Source organism: Melospiza georgiana, chromosome 4, assembly GCF_028018845.1.
Source record: "Melospiza georgiana isolate bMelGeo1 chromosome 4, bMelGeo1.pri, whole genome shotgun sequence".
NCBI classification, from domain to species: Eukaryota; Metazoa; Chordata; class Aves; order Passeriformes; family Passerellidae; genus Melospiza; species Melospiza georgiana.
The window spans coordinates 37,652,054-37,679,199 of NC_080433.1; positions in this window are offsets into that span (position 1 = coordinate 37,652,054).

The following is a 27,146-nucleotide window of genomic DNA, read 5'->3' on the forward strand; positions in this document are numbered from 1 at the left end:
ATGTTCTGCTATTGCCATTTTACAGCAGAAGGCACAATCAGTGGGTCTCTTGACCTGACAAGAAATCGAAGTCAGTTGGGTGACTAGAGGTGAGTGTCTGAATCCCTGGCCATTCCTCCTTATCAGAGGGGGGAACTAATCTTTCATTTTCCCTCTTAATTACTGCTCTTTTATGGTAACTCTAGTTCTGCTTATGAGCACACAAGAGTATTTTAATACTACACCGCAAAACCAGAGTTTTGGTATCTTTCTCCTGTCCTTTCATACATGAACTATTATAAATAATCTGCTAGCCAGGGGGCAGAATGCAGGTTGCCTTCACGTGTTGCTGCCCTGCTGTAATCTCACTAGTTAGCTGCCAGAATTTTCTAATTTCTAAAGTAAATGTGCTAGCACTTGGATATCAAATTGCAAAACCCTGTTGAGCATATTTGTATCCAGAAGTGCTACTAATTGGAGTTTTTATTACATTTTTCTTTGTATTCAGGACTAGTAACATGAAAAGATATTATGCTGTTTGAAAGCTTCAAGCTAATATACACAAAAGATTAGCTTGCTTCTATATAATAACCATGTGTCACTTAAAAGTCACTGTGCAGACTGTACATGATGCTCAGGGACATGTTTAAAAGCAGTGTAATCAGCTTTTAGTCTGGTCTTTCCCTTTGCATGCATTTACAGTAGTCAGACAAATATTCTACTCACTGGTCTTGCAGAGCTCACTTTAACTGCTCACTTATACAATCTTGTAGTGGCATGGTACAAAGGCAGAAAACAGCTCATATAACATCTTTAAAAGGAAGTAACACGCTGGAGTTAGAATGCGTCTGAATGATGATATATTAAATGCGTTTCAGATTATCCCAAATAGTTTTTAATTATCTACATTTTGGTCAGTAGCCTCTTTGTCTTATGGAGTTCATGCAGACTTGACTGTACTTTCTTTGTTCATGTTCTGGGAGTATTTTTGCAGTATGGAATACTTGGTATCCATAATACAAGCTGTACTAGTTAGCTATGATTAGTTACTTAAGACATTTGTTATTATTTCCATTACCTAATTGGAGGAGAATAATTTATAATTAGCAGGGTGAGTTTGGCTTCCTGAATAAGGCAGTAATTTGTGGGATGGGACTTAGCAGGAATTGGAATTAGGACATTTTCCCTTTCCTTGATTATACAGGTCTTGTCCTTAGAATCAGTCCTGGAAAGTTAAGTTATTCTTAACACTTTAGGTAGGGAATATCTTGATTTTAAATACTGTATTCTATTTTTAAAGGAAGGCAGCTCTGCACTTGACATTTACTGTGAGAAGTGCTGTCAGTACAGTTTGGTTTATGTCAGGGTGTGTACAACATGTGCATTGTGTCTATCGCATACTTGGATAGCTTTGATCTGTGGGCCGTGGCTCACCCGTCAGTTTGAACCTGTAATCACTGACAGAACTGCAGACAGAGGGTAAAGGTTCGGCACAGGGCTCTAGATAAAGCTACTCCTTGCTCTTAAGGTGGCTTTGGTACCCTCTCTTCTGTGGTACATGTGGGGAAATGACTTAGGATTTTTGACAGCTAGGAGCCAGGAACTTATTGCTCCTCCCACTTTTGGTTGGACTGGAAGTGTCTATAAGGATACATTTAATGTTAAAGTCAGGGTAATGATGAGAGTCAGGAATGGTTGGAGACTTCAGCTTCTGCTGAATTGGTATTGGAATATTATACTCTGGGTAGGAGTGTTATCTTTAATTCTGGACAAATGTCATTAGGTTGTTTAAAATATTATTTCAAGCTTCAGTTTTGGATTAATTTTAGTGAGCTATTCTTTGATGTATAAAGTTTTAGTTCAGTCTGTATTTGGCTTTCAAATTGCATTTGAACTCTGACCAGTAGAAATGAGAGACTGAGGTTGAAATAAAAAGTGACAGGACAGTGCATGGAGCCTCTCATTGGTCAGTGATGAGAGTGAATGTTTGAGTATTGCTTGGAGGGCAGTTTTGACCTCTGATGAGCTGGTAAATTAGATGTTGAAGTGAATTATTTTCAGGAGGTGCTTGCTACTCTTCATGGATTACACAGAGGGACTGGTGTGATCTGGTTTCTGACTCAGGTGTCTGCATTAAATGGATGCTGCTAGATGGAATTAATCAGGCCTTTTTATTTTTTTTTTAATGTTGGCAGTAGCACTAATGAGGATCAATTGCCTTAATTTTCAGCAATCTAGTCCTTATCTGGAATTTACTCAGATTGTTTTGGTCAGTGATTGATCTTCTTGTCAGTTATTTTAAATCATGTTTTGAGTCCTTTTGGCAAATATGGAAATACTGTGAAGATGAGAAACCTGGAGTGAAGGTTGGTTAGTTAATTCCAGCTTTGTTCAGGCTTGATCTAATTCTGAAGCAAACACTTTTCCACAAAATGTTCCGTGGAGACATCCCAAATTCTGTAGCTCAGCCAGTCTGGCTACTCCTGTTGGAAAATTTTATTTCTTTCATTATTCTGTTCAGGTCAACTTTCTGCTTGTTGCTTCTTTCTGACACATGTACAGACTCACCTGGTTCCTGTACATTTGATAGAGTATTCCCAACAAGTTCAGGTGTGTGAAAATATTCAATAAGCAATACTTAATCACCCTGCCCCACACCTGAAAAGGAAATTGTAGTGGTGAAGAGGTTTGAACAGGAATTGAATCTTCCTTCTCTGAAGGCTGGTATTAACACAGAATTCATTAATCTGCAGCTCTGGCTCAGGCAGGCATTTTCATTGCTCTTTCCTCCTCCTTTCCCTTCATCCTCTTGGCTGTTTATCCTTGTCTGGCTCTTCCTCCACCATGATTGTGAATATGACTACAGAATATGTTGGACTGAGGAACTGCTCTGGAGAGAAAAAATTATTATTATATTGGTGGTACAGATTATATTTCAGCTGATTCACTTCCTTAGGAGACTACACAAATGTTTGTGCTGGGAGGACACTGTGAGAACCAGGACTGGAGGTGGAGTAGGAATGGCTTCAGCTGGCAAAAGCACCAGACTGCTGCCAAAGCCTCAGTCCCAGGAAAGTGCTGTGAAAGCAAAGGCAAAGCTGATCAAGTGGCCAGATATGGTGTTGGCAGTGGATCTACTTGGAGCAGGGTGTTGGACTAGGTGAGCTCCAGAGGTCCTTTCCAACCTTAATTATTTTGTGGTTCTATGATTCAAACTTAAATCCTTTCCCTCCATCAGGCATTTGGATGCATTTCATTCAGCACAAATACAAAGCTAAGATCAAAACTGTTCAACAGAGATAGAGGCCTTCTCAACATTTGGTATGCTCAAGACTGTAAAAAACAGATCACATCCACACAATTTTCATTTATTAAGAAGAACTTTTCTTTATTCTTTTCTGCCTTATTGCACTATGTAGGCTGTTGAATTTTGATTTGTTACAATTTGTTAGTTGTAAATGTTGTGAAAGCTGAAAGGGTGATATCGAGGTACAAACAGCAGGTAACCCTGTAACTGCACCACTGTCAAATTTTCTGTGATACCCATGCCTGTTCTTACCATAGCCAATGACAAAATAGGCAGTGCCTTATGTGGTATGGGACTATTCTTGAAAGCTCTGGTATCATCTCTCAGGGTCAGGGCCACAGTGTAGTGGTAGTAGGCTGTATAGTGATGGTGAACATATACCTGTTCCCTTCTTCCTTCCCACAGAGCTGTTGCTGAGAGCCCTTTCCCTTTCCAGATGTGTGGCCTCATATGCAAAATGCAGAGGGAACAAAAGAGAAGGCAGCACCACTCTAGCTGCAATAATGCAGATACCAAAGAAAGGCTGAAGTCCATGGCTCCCATCCATCTGGTGTGTCCCCTGGGATTCCAACTCTGTCAGCCCCTGCTATTTTCCAATGAGATGTTGTCCAAAAAGACCACAACATACTGCACAAAGAGATCCAAGGCCAAAAAAGGAGTACTTTGTCCAGGGCTCAAAGAGATGTACCATGCTTTTTCAGCAGCTTGCACAATATCAACTGAATAAACCCCATAAAATTCTTTTAAGTATGCATGAAAGTGAAAACAGGACATCTAATGTTAAAATGTCAATACAATGTGTATTATTTTGCTGTGTGGTTTGCTGCCTCATGTGGCTCTGCTTCCAGGTGTTCCAGGTGGTGGGAGAAGATCCTGTGTACTGACCAGCCCCTGCCTCCCCTGAATGGGGTGAGCCAGGCTGTAGTCACAGCACCTCCACTTGTCAGTGATGTCACTGGTGAGGCAAAGCAATCCTGAAGGACAACTTGCTCTTTTAAAGGAAGGCAGGGAGCCATTGCACATTTAATGTTGGCATGATACATACTGGTTATTTGAGCTGGAGTGGCCAAAATACCTTAGGCCTGTTGCTCAGGCTTGATGAGTTTATCTGGGTATTGCTGATAGCTTGCTGTCCCCAGCTCTGTGCCTCACCCAGGATGTGCAAGGTGCCTCTGAGTCAGCTGCTGCATCACCTCAATTTACATCATGGTTGTGGTCTGGAGTCTAATAGGGCTGATTCATGTTGATTCACCAGCAGCTCAAATCTCTCTACAGTCCATGCTAGACAGAAAGCTGGGACATTATTTTTCTCCTTTCATCCTATCTGAGATATTCCTACTCTTCACCACTCTTTGCCCTTAGCCAAGCTTGACAATGGGGAGATTCAGTGTTCAGCAGTAAATTGCTAGAAGTTCTTCCTTCTCCTGCCCCACCCTCACCTCCCCCTCATTTCAAGAGACTGTCTTCAGTTGCAGAAGCACAGTATCAGATGGGTCCTGCTGTGCTGCCAACCTCTGCATGTCTGCAGGAGGCTGCCCCTTCAGTTCTTGATAGCTCATTGAGGCAAGTATTTGGCAATTTTCTCTCCTTTGCCATTTTTTTCTCCCCTTACTCAACTGGGTCCTAATCTGTTCTTGTGCCTTTTAACTTCATGCAGAACTGAAGAACATTATGACACAACTAGATTAAAAGTATTGCAAAATGCTCCTATATTTTCTGTACAGCAGCTGTGGACAAAACTCACAAAACAATATGTTATTATGAGATACAGGGAACAATAATACCAGTTGTAGACAGGCTGCTTCCTCGCTACTGTGAATGCTCCTTTATGACCCCCTGAGGATCTCTACAGGGCAGAGGTACCCTAAGCATTTCTCTAGCTCACCTCACCACTTTCCTCCTTCACCCTATACTCAGCCTTTCATTCCCACCCCTGCTTCATCCTGCTGGCTTTGTCCCTGCAACGGTGTGCCAGGAAGTGGATTGAACCCTCTTGCTGAAATGACCAAAGCTGAAGGGAACTCCATTTCTGAGGGTTATTTATACTCCTGATGGCTGCACCAGGACAGCACCATCATCCAGTTATCAGGCAGTGCCTGGCAGAAAAAGTGGCTCTGGCTGGATGGGAACCTCTCTGGTGGCTTTGTCTTTTAGAAGGCTGAGTTTTGTGGAGCTGCTCCTGCCTGACAAGGGCCTGTCAAAGGAGCTTCAGCATAATAAGAGTAGAGGATCTCAAGAGGATTGGCTCAATGAGGCCTTGAAGAGGTGGTGGGGCAGGGTGAGAAAATGGGAAGATAGGTGGAAATGAGGGTATGAAAACTCAGTGCATCCAGACAAGGCTGGGAGTGCTGTCAGAATGGAGATAGGGTTAGAGGAAGCTTTACTGGGGATGGAGAAAGCTGAGCATCAGATCAAGTAGAGGGGTGTTGATGGGGAATGTCATATTTTCCTAGACAGGTATAGATAGAAAAAACTCTGACGTACTTCCAAGAGTGGAGATGAGTTTATGTGCCTGAAAATCTGTCTGGTTCCTGTCCCTTTAATTTAATAAAAATAAGGCCTGCCCTTACAAATATTGCCTTGGTCACATTCTCACAGCTCCAAAAGCCACGTGAATACAACCAGAAGTAGAGACAGAATGATGACAGTTGGTGGAAAAATTCAAAGACAATTCTTCTTGCCAGCTTTCCTGAGGATGTGTTAAAAACAGGCCTCTAACTTTCTTAAGCGGTCTATGCCCAGCAATAGATTTTGCATTCTCTGGGCTCCCAGAGTTCAAACACTTTTAATGACTAAAAATGCTCACCTCGCAGTTCTATAGCTGAGTCCCTCTTGGCTTTCATCAAAATTAGCAGAGCTACCCAAATAGTAGATGTGATGAGGATCAGTCCTTTTCTGTTACCTTTCTGCACATTTTTCTCTGATCTTTAGTGCCTGATGCTAAGTATGGCCAGCATTTGTGTCAGAGCTCTGTCCCTAGGCTTGCCATGGCACAGGCGCTGTTTGGAGGAAGTCCCCTAGCCTATGGTAACACACAGCCCTCGTGCTTTGGGTTAGTGAAGGGGAAGCAACGATATACAATTGCAGGGAGGATCACTGGTTTGCAATCTCTCCAGGAAATTGTAATGTTCACTTAGACGCTATCCTTAGTCTGAATATGTTAAGTCCCTGGTGAAAAGATAGCCACAATTTAAGTTAATTGTACAGTTACTGGAAACAATAAGAGTTCTCTTTGTAGTCAGTCCTCCCACTCATGGCATTAGCTGGTTTTGTATCCCCACTATCTCACACCACAAACTAGTGGGGAGAAAACAGTAATTCTTGACTCTTTTTTTTTTTTTTTTTAGGTGGAGGAGGCAACATTTTTGCCTTCTGTGCAAATTCATTTTCCCGCAAGCTTTGATTTAACTTCAATTTTCAAGTGTCTCACAAACGATTATCACGCAGGTCCTGAGAAATATCAGCAAGGGAACTGTCACTTTATTGTGAAGAAAGAAAACAAGACAAAAAAGAAGTGAAACTGAGGGAATTGGTGTTAGAACTTTCTGTCTCAAACTAGTTTAAGGCTTAGTTTGTTAAAAACTGTTAAATGGGGAGGTGAGCTTTTTCAAAAGGCTTTTTGATAAAATGCAATCCAATGGTAATGCTTCCATGTTCTTCTCCCCCATTTACACCACTGGGCTGTGGAATAGGTAATCAGGAAGCATTCTGTCTCACCAGTCCTTGAATCCTGAGAAAGGGAAAGAGAAATAGGCTGTTTGCATCTGAAGTGCTAAGTTGCCTCCAAAGGATCCTCAGCTTGTCATTAATAGGAGAATGTTCTTCAAATGGAAGCAACTGTTTTGGACTTTATGGACTTGGGCACCAATGCTGGCAAGAGTTAGAGATTGCTGTGCAAAGAACTTTTCCCTGGGCATTCAGAAGAAATTTTCAATAGGTCTGCATGTTTACTCCCCAAAGCAGGAATTTCCATGTGCTTTCTGTGGACAAATGTTGGTGAAAGCAGATGCCAAACCATGGCACCACATTAAGGCCAGAAAAACTGCTTAAAAAACCAGATTGTTCCTCTTCCCTTTTCTCAGTCAGTCATCCCTATTCTTATGGAAACCTTCTTACAACTGCAGCATAAGCATTTGTATGACTTTGTGGGGAACTATATTGCAAAAATTGCACATTTTTTCCCAGGGACTGTTTTTCATTTGGATCAGTTCCTTGATCTGGTTAACCATGCAGCCACACAAATATTTATGGTGGCACAGCACAAGAGATGATCTGGGAGAAATTGTGGGAGTGGGAGAAAGTGGGGAATGCTTTATTGGTAATCATGTTCACTTAAAAGAATACCAAACTGTAGCTTAAAGAAGAAAGGAATAGAAGTGGGATGACACGTCTGAGAAGGGAGTTGAGGCATGTGCATTATTCTTCAGAAATGAAAACACAGCTTCAAATATCAAATGGTGTCATTACAGGGGGTGAATATCAGCTGACACAGCCATTTCCAAAAGTCGCAGTCTGCAGGCAGGGAGACTTTTCAGAGTTGCAGTCTGTCTGAAACTTCACTTTGAGGGAGCTGGAAACAGAAGATCCAAAGGGCTGCAAAAGTAATGTAGATGACCCTGTGCCTCCATGTAATCCACAAGATCTGAAGTGAGGTGCTATGTGAGATCGTTTTGGATAAATATGCTGGTATCTCCGTGTGTTTGTGAGTGTGCACAGATGGGTTCTTGCATGTTGTTCTTCTGCTCTTCTCCTGTTCTTCTCCTCCTTTATTGTAGGTTTCTTTTGAACTGGTTTGTCCAAGAGAGCATGGCACACAGATTTATTTACTGCTGTTTTCTTAGGAAGGTGTGCTACTTGCAGCACTCTTCTGGGCCCTGCACTCTGCAGTGGCACAATAGCCTGTCAAGTCCTCACAGAAAGATGACGTGGCCCCTTGTTCCATGTTGCTGGTGCTCATCCTGACTTCTGTCACTTGCCACTTGGGCTTGTGTGGCTTTGGGAAAGGACACTCTCTCTGCCTGCCCATACTCACCAAAACTGACCTTGCTGAGCCTTTGATGGCCTCTGACATTTGCTTAAATATATCTGAGTTTTATGCCAAAATATCCTAGTTCCAGTGCATTCAGGTTGAGAGGAGAGAAATTGAATAAATGTTGTTTCCTGCTTCCTGAGACTCTACTACATTTTACAAAACCCTTCAGAGACAATTCCTACCCAGAAGGGAGCTCACAACATGCTTCAGCATTATTAAGCTAAAGCAGTTGCCAAGTCTATTCAGAGCCTTATAGCTACATGTGTGCTGAAACACCTTTCTGGACAGAGGTACAAAATACTGGGCTATGTCAATGCTGCAGTTTCCACTCCCAGTTGGTATCTTTTCTTTCTCTACAGGACCCAAGGTATAACTTAGACACATCCAAGCTAATTTTGGACATGTTAACTCAGTTGCCTACAGCAGTCTAAGGAGCAAGGAGTTCATAAAAAATGTCCTGTCAAAAAAATCAAGGTAGATTAAGCAGCAATGAGCTCCATGGCGCTGCAAGTTTATGACTGTTCCTGGTCTAAAACACAAAAGTTTGGTTCTTTTCACATGGTACAGTATTTTGAGGGCTGTCATACCTTTATATTGTGAGGAACTATGCTTCTTGAATACTGCTGAAATCAGTATTCTCTGTTTACACCTGCCTTTTAAGAGGTTTTCTAGCCCACTGCTGCATAGTCTCATAGTTGTACCCAAGGTAAGAGAAGGGGCTTGTGCTCTGTAGTCAGTGTTGTGGCAGGATGGACTATGTTCAAGTACTTTGATTCCAGACTAAATGCCACGTCTGGTTTAGCCTGGCATGTCTTGTGTTAGTGTTTCCAGGGACACATGAACCAGTTCCCTTCAGAAATGTTTTTTAATGAATGAAGTTCTGAATATCCAAGTGACACTTCATTATTCACAGCTACTTTATTTCAGTAGATGCTGTTTGAGTCAGTATCTCCCTAGCTTCTAAGTGAATAATGTCATTATACCTTCACTTCTTCAGAGGCTCTCAGGATCAAAGATGTCAGCTACACTGTGATCTTCATTAGAAGGGAAAGACAACAGGGACAGGGCTGGCTCATACAGTGAAAAAAGATATTTTAAACTCTTTGTCTCTTCAGACCATAATAATAGAACAGTGACTCTCACTGGGTAATGGATGCAGGGTAAGAAGCTGAACAGGGCTGAAATCAGAGAATTTGGTAGTTTTCTTCTTTAGTGCAGGGGAAGGTGCTTTCCAGATCATTACAAATGCTTGGTTGCCCCCACATTTAACTATATTGTAGGAAATCTGATGGGAAGAAGGACCTTAGAATAGGTTTACAGTTCCAGCTGCTGCAAATTTAAGGGCAGGGTTGTTGGCTTATAGAGCTATGAGTGAAAAAGAAGCAAAAGTTAATCAATTGCAGGACCAGAAATATGAACAACCTTTTTAGTACTGATGTTTCATCTCTGCATAATTATATCAGGGCCCTGAGGGCACCCCCATTTCTGACTAGCCTTGCCCAGCTCTCTGGGGCTCCCCCCACACTGCCCACAGCCCAGGATCCCGTGTCAGCCCCCTGGGGCTGTTGGTGTCTGCCCCATATGCTTCAGCAGAGGCACTCTCCAGCTGCCCACAGCCCTGCTCAGCTGTGAGTGCCCCAGGCTGGGACTACCACAGGCCTGTGTCCCCACAGAGTTACCCAGTGCCCAGGGCTGGGACTCTCTTGACTTTTCTGGTGCCTCCCCAGCAGCTCTGTTTTGCCATCTCTCATGGTAAGATCTCAGACTTTGCAGGGCCCTGACAGTCAGGTTGCCTTTGCTGGAATTCAGCCAGCACATTTCTGAGGGCTTTTTTCCTGGTGCTTTGTCAGATACATGAATACATCTGAGCTGACTAAAAATATTCTTATCTATTATTCAATAATCTCTTCATCTTTCACCTTGCTGCTGGGTTGCTTTGTAAAACTTTAACAATAAGCTCATTTGATTGAAGTGGAGATAAGGAGTCAGCTCATAAGTGCAGATTTTTGCTGGAGAATGATCTGTGAAGCCTATGTGTATTTGGCCTGTCTGCTTCTTTCAAGACCTACAAACCCTAGTGTAGGTAGTGCCCTAAGAAGGGTACTTGTTTATTTCCACAGGCATTTCAACTATGTAACATAGGACAAACATATTCTTTAACCTTAATTTAAAAATATCTACTACAAAAGCACTGAGCTCTAATACCCAGGAATAGCAAATGAGCTATTTACCAATATGAAGCAATGTTCTAAACAGAGTATTTTCATCACCATATTTTTTTTATTTGAATGATTCTTTGTTTATCAGAATATTTGGTGAATGTATTTGACAATGTTGCCTTAAAGAGTTTATGACAGCCACATGTTTGGGGCTGGAAGAGGGGGAGGAAGGGAAGGTTGCTAATGTGAGAAGATATTGCAGACCACAACAACCCCCTTTCCTTCTTGTCCTGTGTTGGCTATTATGACACAATTCTGGTTTTGGAAATATGTGGTTTCTATTTTTGCTCCTGAAAAAAAAGGAAAGGAATATATTTTCCAACAACATTGTGATAAGAAACTGTCATTGTCCAGTGTGCACATGTGCATGCACTATGCACAGGTGGTGTGAGAATGTCTGTTTTGTGAAGACCTTGTTCAGGAGTAATAAGGGAAGCCCATCTCTAACCCAGGCCATGGTGGTATGTGTGCTCTGAAACACTTGTCCTACCAATCTCGGAAACCTGCAGATACTACAATGTATCTGAGGGGTTGCCCCAGTACAGATTGGTGGATATTTGTCACCTTCTGCTGCTTTGTCACCAGTGTGATAGGTGTGATAGCAGTGGCTTTTCCATGCTTACTGAGGAATCTCTTTCACTTGAGATATCCCTCCAGGTTTCCTGTGTAAGCAGTACTGAAAAATAAACTATCTATTTTCTCAGGACTTCCTGGAATCATGGTCCCAAAGGAAGAGAGGGTTAAAAGCATTTTTTAAAAAAGACTTGCTAATTAAAAATGAATTAAAAATATCTTATTAAACTTCTTTAGCCTTAGCTATACTGAGAAAATATATACTGTGTGATCTAGCACATAACTTGTTGTGCAAGTTGTGTTTAATATTCTAAGAGCATGTCACAAATTTCTGTCCTTGCTCATTCCAAGGACAAAATGATGTTTAACAAAATGATAGAAAATAATTTTACCTCATATATTTTAACACTGCATTTTCCTTGTAGAGTGTTGAGCTTAGTTATTCTAATTTTGTCTTCAGTAATGTGTTTCTAATTTTGTTGTTGTGGCTGTTGTTCCCTAAGGGTATTTGGTAATGAGATTCAGCATTTAAAAAAAATGCTTAGATGTAAAAGACTTCTAATAATGAAATCAATGAAAAGAGTATTTCTAACTAGAAATCCTGAATACTTTATCATTAATACATGAAAAGTTGCTACTGTTTGTTGGGTACTGAGTTTTTAATTTCTGGTGCATGTAACCACTTAATTCTCCTGGGCATATTCTGTGCACATCTGGAAATCTTCATTCAGAAGGGCCAGTTGACATGTTTTCCACCAATGTGTATGTCAGATGTGCTGAAATCCACAGGAAACCTGGCAGTGTGGCCAGTACAGTGTTATGGCTTTATGACCAAGAAGCTGGTTTAATTTGGAAGCAACAGCAGAAATCTCATTTGAGATAGAAATAAGTGCAATTTTTCTTTCATTTACCTGGAAAAGTTGGTTTACTTCAGATCTGGAAGGAGGCATGTATGGCTAGGCAGGATTCAGGAACTTTCCAACAGTGGCTGTGTGCAAAGGTGATCCATATCTTGCTATATATTTTGCCTTCTCAGAAGATGGATTTTTCTCCTGGGGGAGCTCCTCTCCATGCTTCCTTCTTGACAGCAGGTTGTCTGCTCTACCCTGTCTCCCCAGCATTTTTATCTGAACCATTGAGGCCATCTGGAGGTAAAAGGAAAGTCCCAGACCAAGAACTTTGGGATGGCCAGTGCTCACTTTCCCTGATGGCCATAGCATCAGCAAAGAAGAATCAGCAAAGGTGTCAGTGTGGTCTACACTTGCAGATTTCTTCATTGACATACCTGTAGATTACTCAAATAGGATAATGTGTTAAAAAAAGGATTATCTTTCTGGGTCTTGTTTTCCAAATATCAGCCCAGAGCAAGTTTTCAGACCTGAAATACAATAGCCTGATAGAAATACTTATGCTAGAAATTCTGCCAGCTCTTTAGTGCCAGCAGCACCACTTAGTCACTGGGGGACTTTGTTGTCAAGATGACTCTTTCTTTTGCAAATGACAATATGTTTGGGCAACACTGTTTGGTGCTTCTAAGAGTAGGGGCTCTGTGCAGGTTGGTGGTTAGCCAAGCCCACAGCTCCTGGGTGCCAATGTCCCATGCAGCTCTGCCAGGAACAATAAGGGTGGGTGTTCAGGCAGCACTTTCCATCTTCAGGTGAGTTCACAGAGGGTGTGGGACCCAGCTGCACTCACTGTGGGCTGCAAAGCTCCAGTGGCAGCTCCTCTGTGGCTCTAGGCAGGAATGATCCTGGTGGTACATGGGACACATGCTGCCTGTCGCTTCACATGTTGCTTGGAGAAAAAGCAGCACGTGCCCTAAGGCAGGGCATGCAGCACAGCCCAGCTCAGGCACTCACTGCTGTTCAGGGCTGCTACCACATCATGCCTGCCTGGAGACAGGACTTCTCTATCAGACTAGATAGGTGAAAATATCTTTATTCAGATATTTTTAATGGAAACACACCCATGAAACATAAGGCTTCCTAAATCCTTTTCACCACTCTGTGTGTGACTGTGGGGGATTTTCTAGCTCTTTTTGATCCTGATTTAATTTCCCAGACTTGGAGCACTACTGGTAAAGGATACCAAATATGTAAAATTATATTGTGTGTCTGAGTAGCATTTAGTGTCCTCATGGAAAAAATGTTGACATGGCAAGCTCGTGACAGGGCACTCTGCCTTTGTGGAACTGGTGGACAGCCTTTCTGTGGACATGCCCTTAGGAGATGTTCAGAAACAGTGGTCTCACATGCTGGTATGGACAGAAGCTATCACGAATTTGGATAAAAAGGCAAATGTATTTACTGAGCCATTCTTGGTAACATAACAGCTTGCACGGTAATCTATTTGTTATCATTGGCCTGATTTAGCAGCAGGTTATGTTCAGCACATAATGAATAAAAACCCATGAAAAATAATATTGTGATCTAAGACTACTGAGCTTTAGCTAACATGGTACATTGCCTGCTTTCAGTTAGGCTCAATTCAATGAAAATTAGTGCCAGTTGTGTTTCATTAGTGCACCAAAAAGAGAGCTGTGTTGTTGTTTTCCAGAAAGTTGCTGAATCACATCACTGTGCAGAGTATATTCCTCAAATGGCCTTTCTCTAATGATGGAAAGAAAAAAAAAAAAACTAAAAAGAAAGCAGCAGCAAACCTATAATAAAAGTCAAATGATGAACCATATTATGAGAAAAAGTAATACTATCATTTTCTTTTATTTTATTATATTTCTCATGCTGCATTGCCTTGGAGTTGAAGGGCATAGTGTATTCCTTTTCTCTTTTACTGCTGCATGGCTTGTGCTTAACTATTTATGTTGCAGTGCTAAGACCTGCTCTTGCTCCCTGGGAGAAGGACGCTACAGTATGATTAGACCTAAGTGCATGGCAGGGAAAGCTTTTAGTACAATTTTTTATGTATAAATATTGCATACTTTATACCCATCCTTAGACTTTTACCAAAAGACAAGTTATCTGATACACTCTGGTGGCCAGTCTTTCTACAAGAACTTACCGGTGCAACATGGAGAATAATGCATGTGTGTTTGGCATGTATTGTGCTCTGTTTTTTATTTCTGATTGTTATTTTTAATTTAGGAATGCATGTACTGATCGATCAAGCTCTGAACAGGTGTTTTTAGCTGCTAGTCCTTTGGTCTCTAAGACTGACACTGGGTTGGTTTAATAACACCCAGTTTCTGTTAAACTTTCTTTTTCATCACAGCTCTCTATCTGTTAAAAAAAAGGAAAAGCTCTTATCCTCTGGTTTTTTTGGACTATAATAAACGCAGTAAGGTAGAGGATTTTGGTGTAGATTTGTGTCATGCTCAGCAAACACAAACCTGTCTAGCACGGGCCTTCTGGGCTTTACAGCCATACAAATAACTACCAGCTTTCTGGACCTTCAGTACAGGTATACATGGCTTAAAGACTTAAACATTTTTGTGTATGCACATGTGAATTCAAATACACATAATGTTCAGTTCAGTCACATAGCCTCTACTGACAATAACTAACTATGACAGTTCTGTATATTCTATCTTCTGAATTGGCTCTGCTTAATACTGCTTCTCTTACGTTGTCTGTGACATGGTTAGCCTTTTTCAGTTTTTCTTTTTGTTCAACAGGAAATGCCAGGCTTTTCTGATGGCATCTTTCCTTTTCTTCTGGGCACTACTCTGTTACTTCGGCTATAGGTGTTGGAAGATGAAATTCTACTCAGCTTCCAGGCAAACAAATCTCCATCCTGCAATGTGCAGGGAAGCTGCTGAAATGCTGGGACAGAGACCGGGGGAAACACTAAGAAATTCCTGACTCCCTGTAGGGCACAAAGTGTGCACACAAAGAAGAGGGAGGAGGAAGATGGTAGGTGTGAACCTGCAGCTCTCCTGCCCAAGCCCTGAGAGGCAGCTCTGGTGCTGCTCCCCCTGTTTGCAGGGCAACTGCTCTGGCCCTTGCGTAGGGCTCTGCTTCTTAAGACATTTTCCTCCTCTACCTTTCTATTTCCTTTCTCTCAGAGTCATCAGTTAAGGTTGTAAACTCCTCTTGCTGAGGAAAAGAAGGCGGCCTGCTCCCTCTATAGGCTTCTCTGGTCGTTGCTTTCATGAACCAGCCATCCAGGGGAACAGAGCTACATGCTTTTGAAGACTGTCAAAAACGCTGAAGTGAGATGTATTTTGCATTTATTTTAAATTTAGAGATGGTTTTTGTGTGTGTAAATGGGTGTGAATATGCATCTGTGTGTGTATGCAGGTGCATGTATATGTACAGATGCCCCCACACATTCTCTAACACCCATGTATATAGCTACTTTTGCTGCAAAAGTCACATATGGAGCTGTTTTACTGTTTAATTTTAGTCTTTTTTTAGGGCAGGTGCATGATCCTTTTGTGTGAACTTGCTGTTTGTTAATGGTTTATGACAACAACCTCCTGACTGCATCTTACCCTTATTAATTGGAGAGACACCATCTGAGCCAGCAGTTCCATGAACTCAGGCACGCTCCCTCCCCAGTGTCCTCTATCCCAACTGCCTTTCTCTCCTCTCTGTCCCAGGACTTTGCCTCCTCAGCTGCACCAGCACTGCCATTTCTGGCATTGTTCTGGTAAGAAAAGCAACCTGTATTAAGAACAACTCTGTAAACAAAAAGCCTACTTGTAATTTGGATCAGCTCAGTGACCTGATTTACAGCACAAACCCAAAAAGAGTTGCAGAGAAGCAGGAGTGTGAAGAAGCAGCCGGAGGCAAGGCAGGGATGGGAGACAGACGTTCCCAAGCTGTCCTTGCAACTGAGTCCCCCTTGTGTATAACTACAGCTGCCACGGTACCTTTGCTCTGGCACAGATATCAAAGGGAATTCCCCTGCACTGCCTGAAGTAAGACTTTTAGGGAAAAACTGACACATTGGTGAGTTATATATTAACCATTCTAGAGAGTGGCAGCGTGACAAGGCAGTGAGTTACTGATAAAAAAAATAGCAACATTTCCATTATGCAGAGCATGGGTAATAGCTCCTAGGAAAAAATGACCCAGCTCTTTCCACTAAATGATACTGTTTTCAATTCTTCCATACTTTCTGAAATGTGAATATATTGTTCAGATGTTTTCAATGCTAAATAAATGCCTCTGGCTGTTTCTTGTGGGTTGCTGAGGGGAGAAGGCAGGAAATGTTTTAGCTAAAATGATGCAGCTATTTCCAAGGAAGTGTCAGCAGAGTAGCATACAAGATTTCAGGAGTTACAGAAAAAAAAATAATTGTAGCAGTCATTCAACACTGTGCTCAGTTTTCCTTCCCAAGGTCTGACCTTGCTCTATGTTCAGCATTATCAGAGATCTACTGCAATGAAGTTTAGGTTCTTATGTCTCATAGGACACAAATTAATTGCTTTAACTTAAGTTTAAAAGCAGAACCTTGCCAGAGATGACAAATGGGAGTATTATATATCACCAGTTAAATGACTAATGTTTTATTTGTCTTTGAAGTTTCTGGTGAAAGCTGAAGCATAATGGTGAAAGAGAAAATAATTTAAGTTACATAACACCTCACATATGGAATTAATAATGCTCTGGTTTTATGTGAAACACATTGCTCTTCAGTGGTTATATACATATATATATATATATCTGTCTAATGAAGATGATTCCATTTGGCGTTCTAATATGAGCTGTGCATTTATTCAGGAGATTTAAAGTTTTTGACTGAAGATGAGAATTTTTTATAGAAGATCCTACTTTTGGTCAATGTATTCCACTATTTAATGAAAAGAACCCCGTCCATGTTTCAAGTCAATTGTTTGGTTTTCAAGAGATTTTTTGGCTTTCAAAACCACAAAAATGATCCTTGCTTTAGATCAAAATGCCATCTTTTTGAACTAAAAAAAAAAACCAAAAAAACAAAAAAACCAAAAACCAGCCAACCCCCCCTTTTCCCCCAAACCTCTTCTTATTTCAGGAGTAAAATATTTCTTTAAAGTTGTATGTTTGGAATTGAATTGCATGGAATTTATGTAGTCAAGGCTTTAAGCACACTCACACAATGAATAATTTAACCAAAATCCCTGAAGTCTTTTTATCAGGAACTCAGCTAGACAGGCACTTAGAGAGACCCTTTTTCTATTCCCAGTACTATGGGAAGTATAATCTGCACTTGACAAGGTGAAGTAAAAAGGAATTCAGATAACAAAAGGATGGTATTAAATACTAATGCACACAGGAGAGTTGAGGGTAGGCCATGTTCAGGGCAGGATATTGCTCAAGTGTGTTTGGGAAGGGAAGTACTGACAGGGATTTCCTCTCCACCCCTCAGATGTGCTGACCTCTTCATGTGGGTCAGGGTTGCCCTGGCATGTGGAGGCTGCATCTCCTTTCATCCCACCCTGACCTCTTGAAGAAAACAGAGGCATGAGTAAGGGAGATGAATGATTTTGGTTAAATAGCTGGTGCTGGCTGCCAAGGAGGCAGCCTGTGACAGTGGAGAAGAGCAGTGAAAGGCAAAAAAGGGTAATCAGGATTAGGTCAAAAGAAAGGCTAAGCCAAACCAGAGAGAGAACCATTTAGGTAAAGACTTAGCCTAGGGATGAGTGAAGCAGAGTTTCAATGGGATTGATAAAATCCAGGATACAAGTGTGCTTAGGAATAGCGTGATTGTTGTTTGGATGCAAGGGCACTGTATGTGTACTAGCATTGCAGATACTGACCATCTCTAGGCTGGTGCCAGAGGTCTGTCACATACACCAATTTGGAATCCCTGCCAGTTTTCTGAGTACAGTGTGTCCAGATGATTATTACAAGTCTGCAGTAAGAGGCACGCAAATTATGCTTGTATCTGATATTCAGACCCCAAGAAAAGGGCAAAGAAATGTAGGTCTTTTATGTGACAATTTTGATCAGTCTTATCAGGGGAAAATTATAGCTTTGTACTTGCCCATAAAATAAACAGCTGTTGTGATTAAAATACAACAACGTCAGTTTCTGCTTGTTAGAAATGTTTTGCATACAGTCTTTGGCAACATCATTTCTCCTCACAGGAAGAAGACTGTAAGACAACCCAGCATTACTTTTTAGATGCCATCACACTACAGTATTGCACCACCAGGGTGTTGCAAAGAATGCCTTACAATGCAGAGCTACCCAAACCTAACAAGGCTTGGGAGTCATGTATTTGTTACTCTATGCATGATCTCATCTTCAAAGGAAGATTAGCATTAGCTAACTTAGTATGATGGAAAGGGAGGAGTTGGTTTAAAATTCATTTCAGCAACAATAGGGTTGAATAAAAATTCATTATTGTCATTATCCTCTTTCCCAGTTCTGCATGTAAGTGTTCATTTTATTTCAGCAGAGACAATTGCCACAAAAATCAGGACAAACTAATTTCTCATGTATGTGCCAAAGCAACATCAGTTGGTATGTCTGTTTGGGCTGCTCAGCGGGGCCATGAAGATCATGCTTTGGGCTGGGGGCAGGCACCTGTGACTGAAGGACAGAGGAGGGAGATGCCAGTAGCTGCCAGCAGTTCTGGTGTCAGACTCATGCAAAGCATGACTAAAACAATGCCACTTCTGAATACAAAATTCCCCATTTCTTTCTTGCCCTAGTGAGAAGAGCTCTGCAGATGTGGAGACAGGGACAAAAGCAGCCAGTATTTCCACTCTTTGTACATGCTAGTCAGCCAGTCAGTTCATGGGGCACTAGCTCATCTCTGGCTTCTGAACTGAGAAAAGAAGATGCTCCTCTTACAAGTAACTAATGAATCATCCCTTTTAGTACATAGCATGCATGACTGCATTGTTAAAAGCAGTCTTAATCACTCACTGAGAAAAATGTTATTGATCATTTCTCCCTTTTTGTTGTTAAGTGGAAGCCTTGGGAGTTGTGACTCACAGCCCATATGATGTGGCAAGACCAGAAAGACTTTAGTAGATTTTTAGATAATGGTAGGAGCCCTCTGCATCTTATTCCTCACATCTTCCTAGTATAGCTATAATTTGGAAAAATGGTAGATTTCTTCGTTTTATATTATTCTAAAAATCACTGTTTTGCAGATGGTTTTGGCCTGAACTTTACTCAAAATTCAACTAAGAGAAAGATTTGTGGCAGGCAACTGACTTGTGGCAGGGGATAGAGCAAAACAGCTTCTGGGCTGGAGGAAGCCCACCCCCCCAATTTGTCTTTAGCTCTGTAGTGGTGTTGGACATGTTGTGCATACAGCACTTCACCCTGGTTTATGAGCATAAGACTATGTCAACAGAACAGTGAAATAAGGAAAAAAAAGTAGTAAGAGTAAATTGGAAGGTTCTTGACAGCTTCCTGGAAAGAGAATGAATGGATCTGAGGTAAGAAATAAATTGTCTTGTTTACTTGGAATTGCCAAAGGCAGAGAAAAGTGAATAAGTAAAATGTTTTCAATGTGATGTGGGAAAAAATGTATCTGTAGGTATTTTAAATGTTGACAGATATACTGATTGACACACTTGTGTATTAACTGCATTAAAAATACTAGCGTGAAAGATTATTATCAATGCCAAATGATAAAGTTTTCAACTGGTGCAGGATGCCATAGTTAAGACAGTCCATACCCTCTTAAATCAGTCTTTCCATGTTTGTATGTCTATTATATGAGGATAATACAGCTGTATTCTATTACTGCATCCAACTTATTTAATTGAACTAGGCATTTGTTCATTCCTCCACAAAAGCAAAAGAAGCTACAGGTCCTCCATGGAGGATGAGGAGTAAGACATGTGGGGACATTTCTAGTGGTGAGTGATTGAAGCATGGCTGTTGTTATAAATTTTTTTCTGTTATTTCTCCTAAATAATCTTTCTCATTCATTCTGAACAGAGAGCTTTCCTACATGCCCCTCCATGACACTACATGACATATTGCTGGACGGCAGGTCCTCTGCTCTCCCACCAGTGCCTTCCTTAGCTTCTGGAAAGTGGAACCAACCTCTGCTGTGAGCAGACACTGGAGAGGCAGGGGTAAGAGGGGTAAAAAGGCACCCAGCTAGTAATTGATTGTGTAATGATTCTAAAACCCATGCATTACAAGACTTCATGTTTGACTCTAGCTGGGAGCAAAGGTGATGTAAAATAATGTATGATAATAGTTTTCTTTCAGCATCTTTGCCTAGCACTGGATAAGTAGCTTTTTGTTTCTTGGGCTGCCATTGTTGGAAAAAGTATTGCCATCAGATGTAGGTCTTAAAAATATCCTTTGATATATGGAAAGGAAATGGGATTTATTTTGAGACAGAATTTTGCCTCCCTGGTGGATTGGTTGATGAATGTGGTCACTTGATGGAAGCATGCTGCCCTGGGGGAACAGCTCTTGGGATGTGTCCCTGTGTCAGCTCAGCTCTCAGAGAATTTCAGAAATCCTTGTGGAGGAAGCAGATGTTCCCAGTGGTATCACAAAGACAGAGCAAGAAGACAAAGAAAGACAAGAAGACATTTGAGAAGGAGGGCATACTAAAGACCATAGCAAAACTTCATTTGGCATCTTCAAGGGAGGATTCAGTGAGAGCGGAGATTTAGAGTAAGCCTTGCTGGGGGACAGCCCTGGAGTAAAGCTGAGAAGCTCCAGAGGCCTCCCCAGCCATCACAGGCTGTTGGTGGGAGTTCACATTTTGTGTGATGACCCTACAGATGCAGGGATGTGTAACTTGTAGAGCTCAAATCCCAACCATCCTCTGTATAGGATATAAAAGATCCTAAAAATTCAGGGAGAAGCAAATAATAACTGTACAAAATTCTAGCTTTTACATAGTTTTGTCTTGGGAGGAAATAGTCTGGGCCTTGACAGGTGAAAGGGGACAGACCTGATATAATAATCTGTAACAATTTTTGCAAAGATAGTTATAGTAGTTCTTGTTCTTGTTCTTTGTGAGCAGCAGACATCAGGAAACCAATATCTTTAATAAGAAACAGCAATTTTAATTTCTGACTGTGACTTCAGTTTGAAGTCTCTTTAATACTCTTAAAATATATTTCAGTTTAATAACCTCATTCAGCATCAATTTTTGCTTGGATTGGAGAGCACCTTTTATTATCTGCTATTTCTTACATTTATAAGAATAGTACTTTAACATCAAAGGAAGCATAAAAAAATAAGCTGTTTGGATCACTTCAGTAAATTGCTTATTGCTACTAATTGCCCACCACTTCATAAAATCCCTTTCTGTTTCATGGCTCTTCCTTGCAAAGCTCTGGTGAGCCTGAGATAACTCCATATCTGGTATCTCAATATTTAAAGTATAAGATTGTGACCCTCAATTCATTTTTTTCCCTTCCTTTTCCCATGTACTTCTAAGTCTCAGGTCTCCTTGTGAAACTTCAGAGCCAGGCCATTGCATTGTGCATCTGGAGGATTCCCACTGGTTCCCATACTCAGCCATGTCTATGGTTATGGTCTCATACACCTCTCTGACAGGAACACCCTCATGCTATCCACCTTTCCCTGTCAACAGAGCCTCAAGCTGTGTTTCTCCCTAACAGGAGCACCCATCCTTAATGGGAATCAAAAGTCAGGATGACCAAAAAAGCCCTGCTCAGTCATGAACCATGCGTAGTGGGTTTTCTCTTCCTTTAGTGTAGACTGGAATATTGATTTCAAAACCGTACTGGGATCAGCTCCCACTGTGTGCAAGAGAGCCAAGACTCCAACGTTCACTATTGGGAGATTTCTTTGAATGTCTTGAAACACTGAATGCCTCCTCATTTCTTTTTCTGCCTTGGGCCATGCTACAACATGGATGTTCTGTACAAATTATTGTGACCATAATATTTCTGGGCAGCTGGGAAATGATGTAGAAGTAGATGATCCTTACCTCCTCCTTAAAGACAAATGACATTTTAACCTTTGTATTTTTGCAACTATACTGCCAGAATCTGGGAATACATTACACAAGCTTAAAAATTTAAGATTTTCACACTAATCAGTATTGTCCAATTGCCTACCAAAAAAAGGGCTTTATTATTCCCTATGGGAAATCTCTATACTTGATCAGAAATGTCTAATTTGAATAAAATGCCCTAACTTCAAAGAGTACACTTGATTTTCCATTTCTTGATCATTCAAATCACCTAGCAAACTCATCAAGAGGTTTTGGTGCCCTAAACACATTTTCTAGTCAGGTAGTTAAACCACCACTGAGACATTTTTTAGGTTGGATGATTTTATTTGGTTTTGTAATATTAAATCTTAAAAAAAAATCTTTATATGATGCTTTTCTTGCTTCTTTGGTTTTAAAACTTTTTGGGGCAGACATGGTCCATGCTAAAACCTTCTACAATACATATCCAGTTTTGGGCGAGCCATTTCAGTGCCAAACTGGAAGTTAGGAATGAATATTTATTTTTGGAGCAGATACATCAGTGGCATTGCTCTTACTCATCTAAGAGAAGAGAGGTATAGAGGCCAGGCTGGGGTTACATGGCTTGGCAAATAGGACGTCAGAGTACTTAACTGTAGATCAGAAAAGCTACCAGCACAAACAGCACAATTCAGGTGTTTTGCAAATTTATTCCACCTAACAAAATGTATTAACATTGTTTTAAAGCAGTTAATGTCTTCTGGCCAGCTTTATAATGAATTTGATGTGGAAGATTTTTTGCCTGCAATCAACTTGCAGTCAACAGAAAGTATAAAACTGCTTTAACACTATAACCCACACTCAGCTTAGATGATACAGAAATTCAGTGGTGCATGTGTATTTGTTCCAGATTAAATCTGTATTGTTAGTTGACCCAGTAATGCATCTAGCTGGAATTTAATTGAAAGGAGCATCAGCTGTTGAATGGCTGATCCTTGATAACTGTGTAACCATGTGGCATTTCATCATGTCACAGGAAGTGCATTTGTTACTTTTTCCTTCACTGATACCCAGTGCCTCTTTGCCCTAGGCTTTGGTACATGCATTTTATTTTCCATTAATAAATTAGATGGTTTGTGTTTTCCTTTTTGCTTCAGTATTTTGTGAAATTGCAAATTGTACCTGCTCTATGCCAGAAGAAGATGAGTGAAAGGTCCTGCTCTTTACTTTTTTAGTACAAACATTTTAGCTAACAAAAAAAAAAAAAAAAAAAAAAAAAAAAAAAAAAAAAAAAGAAGCTTAACTGAGAAAGATTTTTAATCCTCCTTTGTTTATACCCAAGATCCTTCCTTGTGTTTAAGTCATTTACTACAATTGCTTCATGGACAGGTTTGGCTAGTACTGCAAGAAAATCAAGGGCTGGCCAGCCAGCATTTTGCAGTGTGCACTTAGTTGTACACCTTAAAAATAGCATTTTAGTTCCTAGATGCAGTACACATTAAAATACAAATCTGGATGGCTTTGAGAGGTTATCTTTATAATAACAGATATCATTAAGCATTATGGGATTAGTGTAATGCTGTGGGTCTATTTGTTTACTGTTTTAAGAAAGCCTGTTAACATCCTTGTATAGTTAAAATTCAGCCTTTTTATTTAGCAGCCTGTATTCTGACAATTTAAAAATGTTTAACTGAATTGCTGATGCAACACATGTACACAGTGACTCTCAATAAAGCCAACATTTATTGCATTTACTTACATAGAAGGCCATGAACAAATAGTGCATTAATGTTCAGAGAGAGGGAGGACAGTGTTTGAAGCAGTGCTCCATGGACCTTTCTATTAAAAAAAAAAACAACCAACCAAACAAAATAACCCAAGCAGAAGCTTGTTGTTGCACTTGGTTAGATTTATGTTTGAAATAAACCAACCCATGTCAGACCTTCAGCAGTTTTTGCAGTTATGCAGAAGGGTGACCAAAATGATGTCCTTAACTATTATCATTAAATCTTCATACACTGAAAAGTTATCTAATTTCTGATTTCCTAGTTTCTGCTGTAACTGGGAAAGCACTACTAAAGTTAATTTTAATAACCATTAATACTGACATGCAAACGATCACTATTTCCCCTACTTCTTTCATTTGGCATTTAATCCATTTCGCTTAAAAATCTTTGAAATAGTCTCAAACGTGCCTAGACTGATTGAAATGAATAAGTTTGCTTCTAAGAGGAGGGAACGAGAAGCGACATATGTATATTAGCACATCCCAAGGTGAACAGATAACTCCAAAGAATCTGTTATTCAAAATATTTTAATTTTACTCTGCAGTGGAATTCCACAAAGGCCCTTTCTTGTTCCCTTTGACCCATTTTCTGTGCCATTTACTGGAAAGTACCCAGGCAAATTGCCAACAATTCCTAACGTCTCTGGACTAATGGGATCAGAACGGCCATGGTATCACCACAGCTTTTTATGGTGGAATTAGAAAATGTTTCTTTTGTGGCAGGCTTTCAACTTTATGCAGAATAATTTCTTAGCTGAGGCATTTGGCTAAGAGTGCTCTGCATGACTCAGCAGCAGATATCCATCTCAGATTTTGGTTATATTAATATGAGGTTTATTTTTTACATGAACTGATACACATTTATGACTTAAGCTCCCTTGCATGCTGCTGGGCTTTCTCTAGTTCCAGTGCCTGCCTCTCCAGCTACTCCAGCAAAGCCACATGACATGCTACACAGGGGTTCAGTATTGAGGTGGATGGAAAAGAAATCAGTGACTGAAGCAATTTTTTCATTGATAAAAGAGATAATTTTGTTATTCTGTCCTTAACTAGGGTTTCTTAAGGGAGAGCTGTGCAAATTTTCCAACATTCTGTAATACTAGAATGAAGTCATGACTTGGAGCTCTTGGATTTGTTATTGATGCTAGCCATGCAACCTTTATTAGCACACACACTCATTACTCATGCAAGCCATTGCACTGACTTGAAAGAGGCTCTCTGTAGCACAGGAACCAGCCTCGAGTCACCAGCTCTTTGTTAGAGACATCACCACAGAGTCAGCCAGGTTCTGAAGCAGCTGAGCAAACACACTCTCTATAATACATGCAGAGGGAAGTACTGGTGCTCTGGCCAACCTCCTCAGTACCATGAGTGAAGAATTGGAGAGCTGTTATTTTAAACTGTAGTGAGAAGGGAATGGGTCAGGAACTATTGGTGATTAGTTCAAGCATAGACTGAAACTACCCTATGTGCTGCTAAATAGCCCTGCCCTCAGCTGAAAATACATTTTTGCTCAAATCTGCTCTTGATAAATGTTCCAAATTTTGTTGTACACCTTTCATAGAGTCATTGAGGTTTGTAAAGACCTGCAAGATCATCAAGTCCAACCTTTGACCAAATATCGCCATGTAAACTAAATCATATTCTTTTAACAAACTGTTCAACTTGAAAGGAGAGAGCTTCAGCAAAAGATATGGGTAAATTTGAAAGCTCCTTACTGAAAGTATATAGAACAGCACACAGTGACAGTCAAAAGTGTACTGTTGAAGAGCTAGGAAAAAGAAAACAAACCAGAGGCTGATATCAGGATACTTAGAAATAACATCTTGAAAAAAATGGGATACTTTTCCAGTGCGGCACATCTTGAACCAAAGGAGCTTGTGACCATGCCATTTTGAGGTCGGGAATTTTATATGACTGAAAATAGTCATCTGTATGAACACTAAAAACATGTAGGGCAATAAATAGTCCAGAAACTTGTAGGCTGTAAGTATAAGGAAGCATATGTACTGTGCATATACCACATGTGTTCCTTGACATTTTCTACCAAATTACAGTGGTTCCTTGTAGCCCTCAGTTGGGGTAGAAGATTGTGTGAACACCAATTTTTGTGAACCATGGTCCAGACATAATTGCTTTTTATTTGACTATATGCACAGCCATTAAAAACAAACAACAACTCCCTGAAGTCCCAATAAAACCCTGAAGCTATCTCTTGGAAGATCTGAGAAGTGCTGGTGCACACTGGGCCATCCTGAAAGCTGCTTGTACAGTCGACTGATTTCAGTTCTGTACTGAAAAAAAAAAGCTGGCTTTGACAGATACACAAGAGTTGTAGTTCGGACTCAGCCTTCAGCTTGTGTTTAAAGGAAAAGGTACCTGTTTCCAGCTGGTTTTGTAAAATCTTTGCTGTGATTGTGTTCTGAGACCTTCTACTAACAATTGACTTTTTAGGAAGGCACCTTCTCTTGTCACCAACCCTTAACAGAGCTTGGATGAAATGAAAGTTTACAGCTCCCATGCCTGGGGACACAGCCTATTTACCAACAGCCAAAGATTCTATTGAATTTTAGGAGAGTGCATGATATGAATTCATAGATATTACCATACACACAATAGTTAAAAACAAGGACTTCCACTATAAGTGGGACAGATTTAATTTTTTCCCCCTAGATCCCTGCCCCAAGGATGAGTTTTTATGTGCATTCTCTGGTATGTAAAAGCAGCCACACTGCAGTCTTTCCTTGTGGCCAGGATTCAATAGGATCTCTCTTCTCCCTGGCTAACTATTTAAATTTGTAGGCACTTTGTATCTTTGAGCCTTATCTGACTCTGTTGTATTTGAAATTGGCCCACAGATTAACAAGTTACTGAGGGAGTGATATTTGGACAGGGAGACATGTGCATGTGTTCTAGCATCTAGACAAGGAAAGGATCATGTATTTCCTTTCAAGTCTTGCTGAGAAAAGCCTCCTCTGATATAAGACTGTTGACTAGTGTCCTCAAATCACTATCATCTTCCTCTGAGCACTCAGGAATTGCTAACCTAGAAGAGTAAAATACATTCTACAAAGATGGGTTGGTCAAGTTACTCAGGCCTGGCAAATCAAGCAGTCTGGCAGTTTGTTGTGTAGGCTGTCACTCTTGTTGAAATATCTATAAAACTTGCAGTCATTTCTGTTTAGATGCAGAGTAAGTATCTATGGTCTGCCTAAATATTTAAAGATCTGTACAGCTGTACAAAACCAATCTTATTCCCATTATTAATCCCAAGTACAAAACTCCAAAGACCCTACCTGCCAAATTTCAAAGCCATTTTGTACTATGGACACATAAAAATGATGTCATGGGCGTGACCAAACTCACCACTCAGCTGAAGCCATTACCAAGTGTGTGTGCTCTTAATGTGCCTCAGTTGTGGATCCAATGACA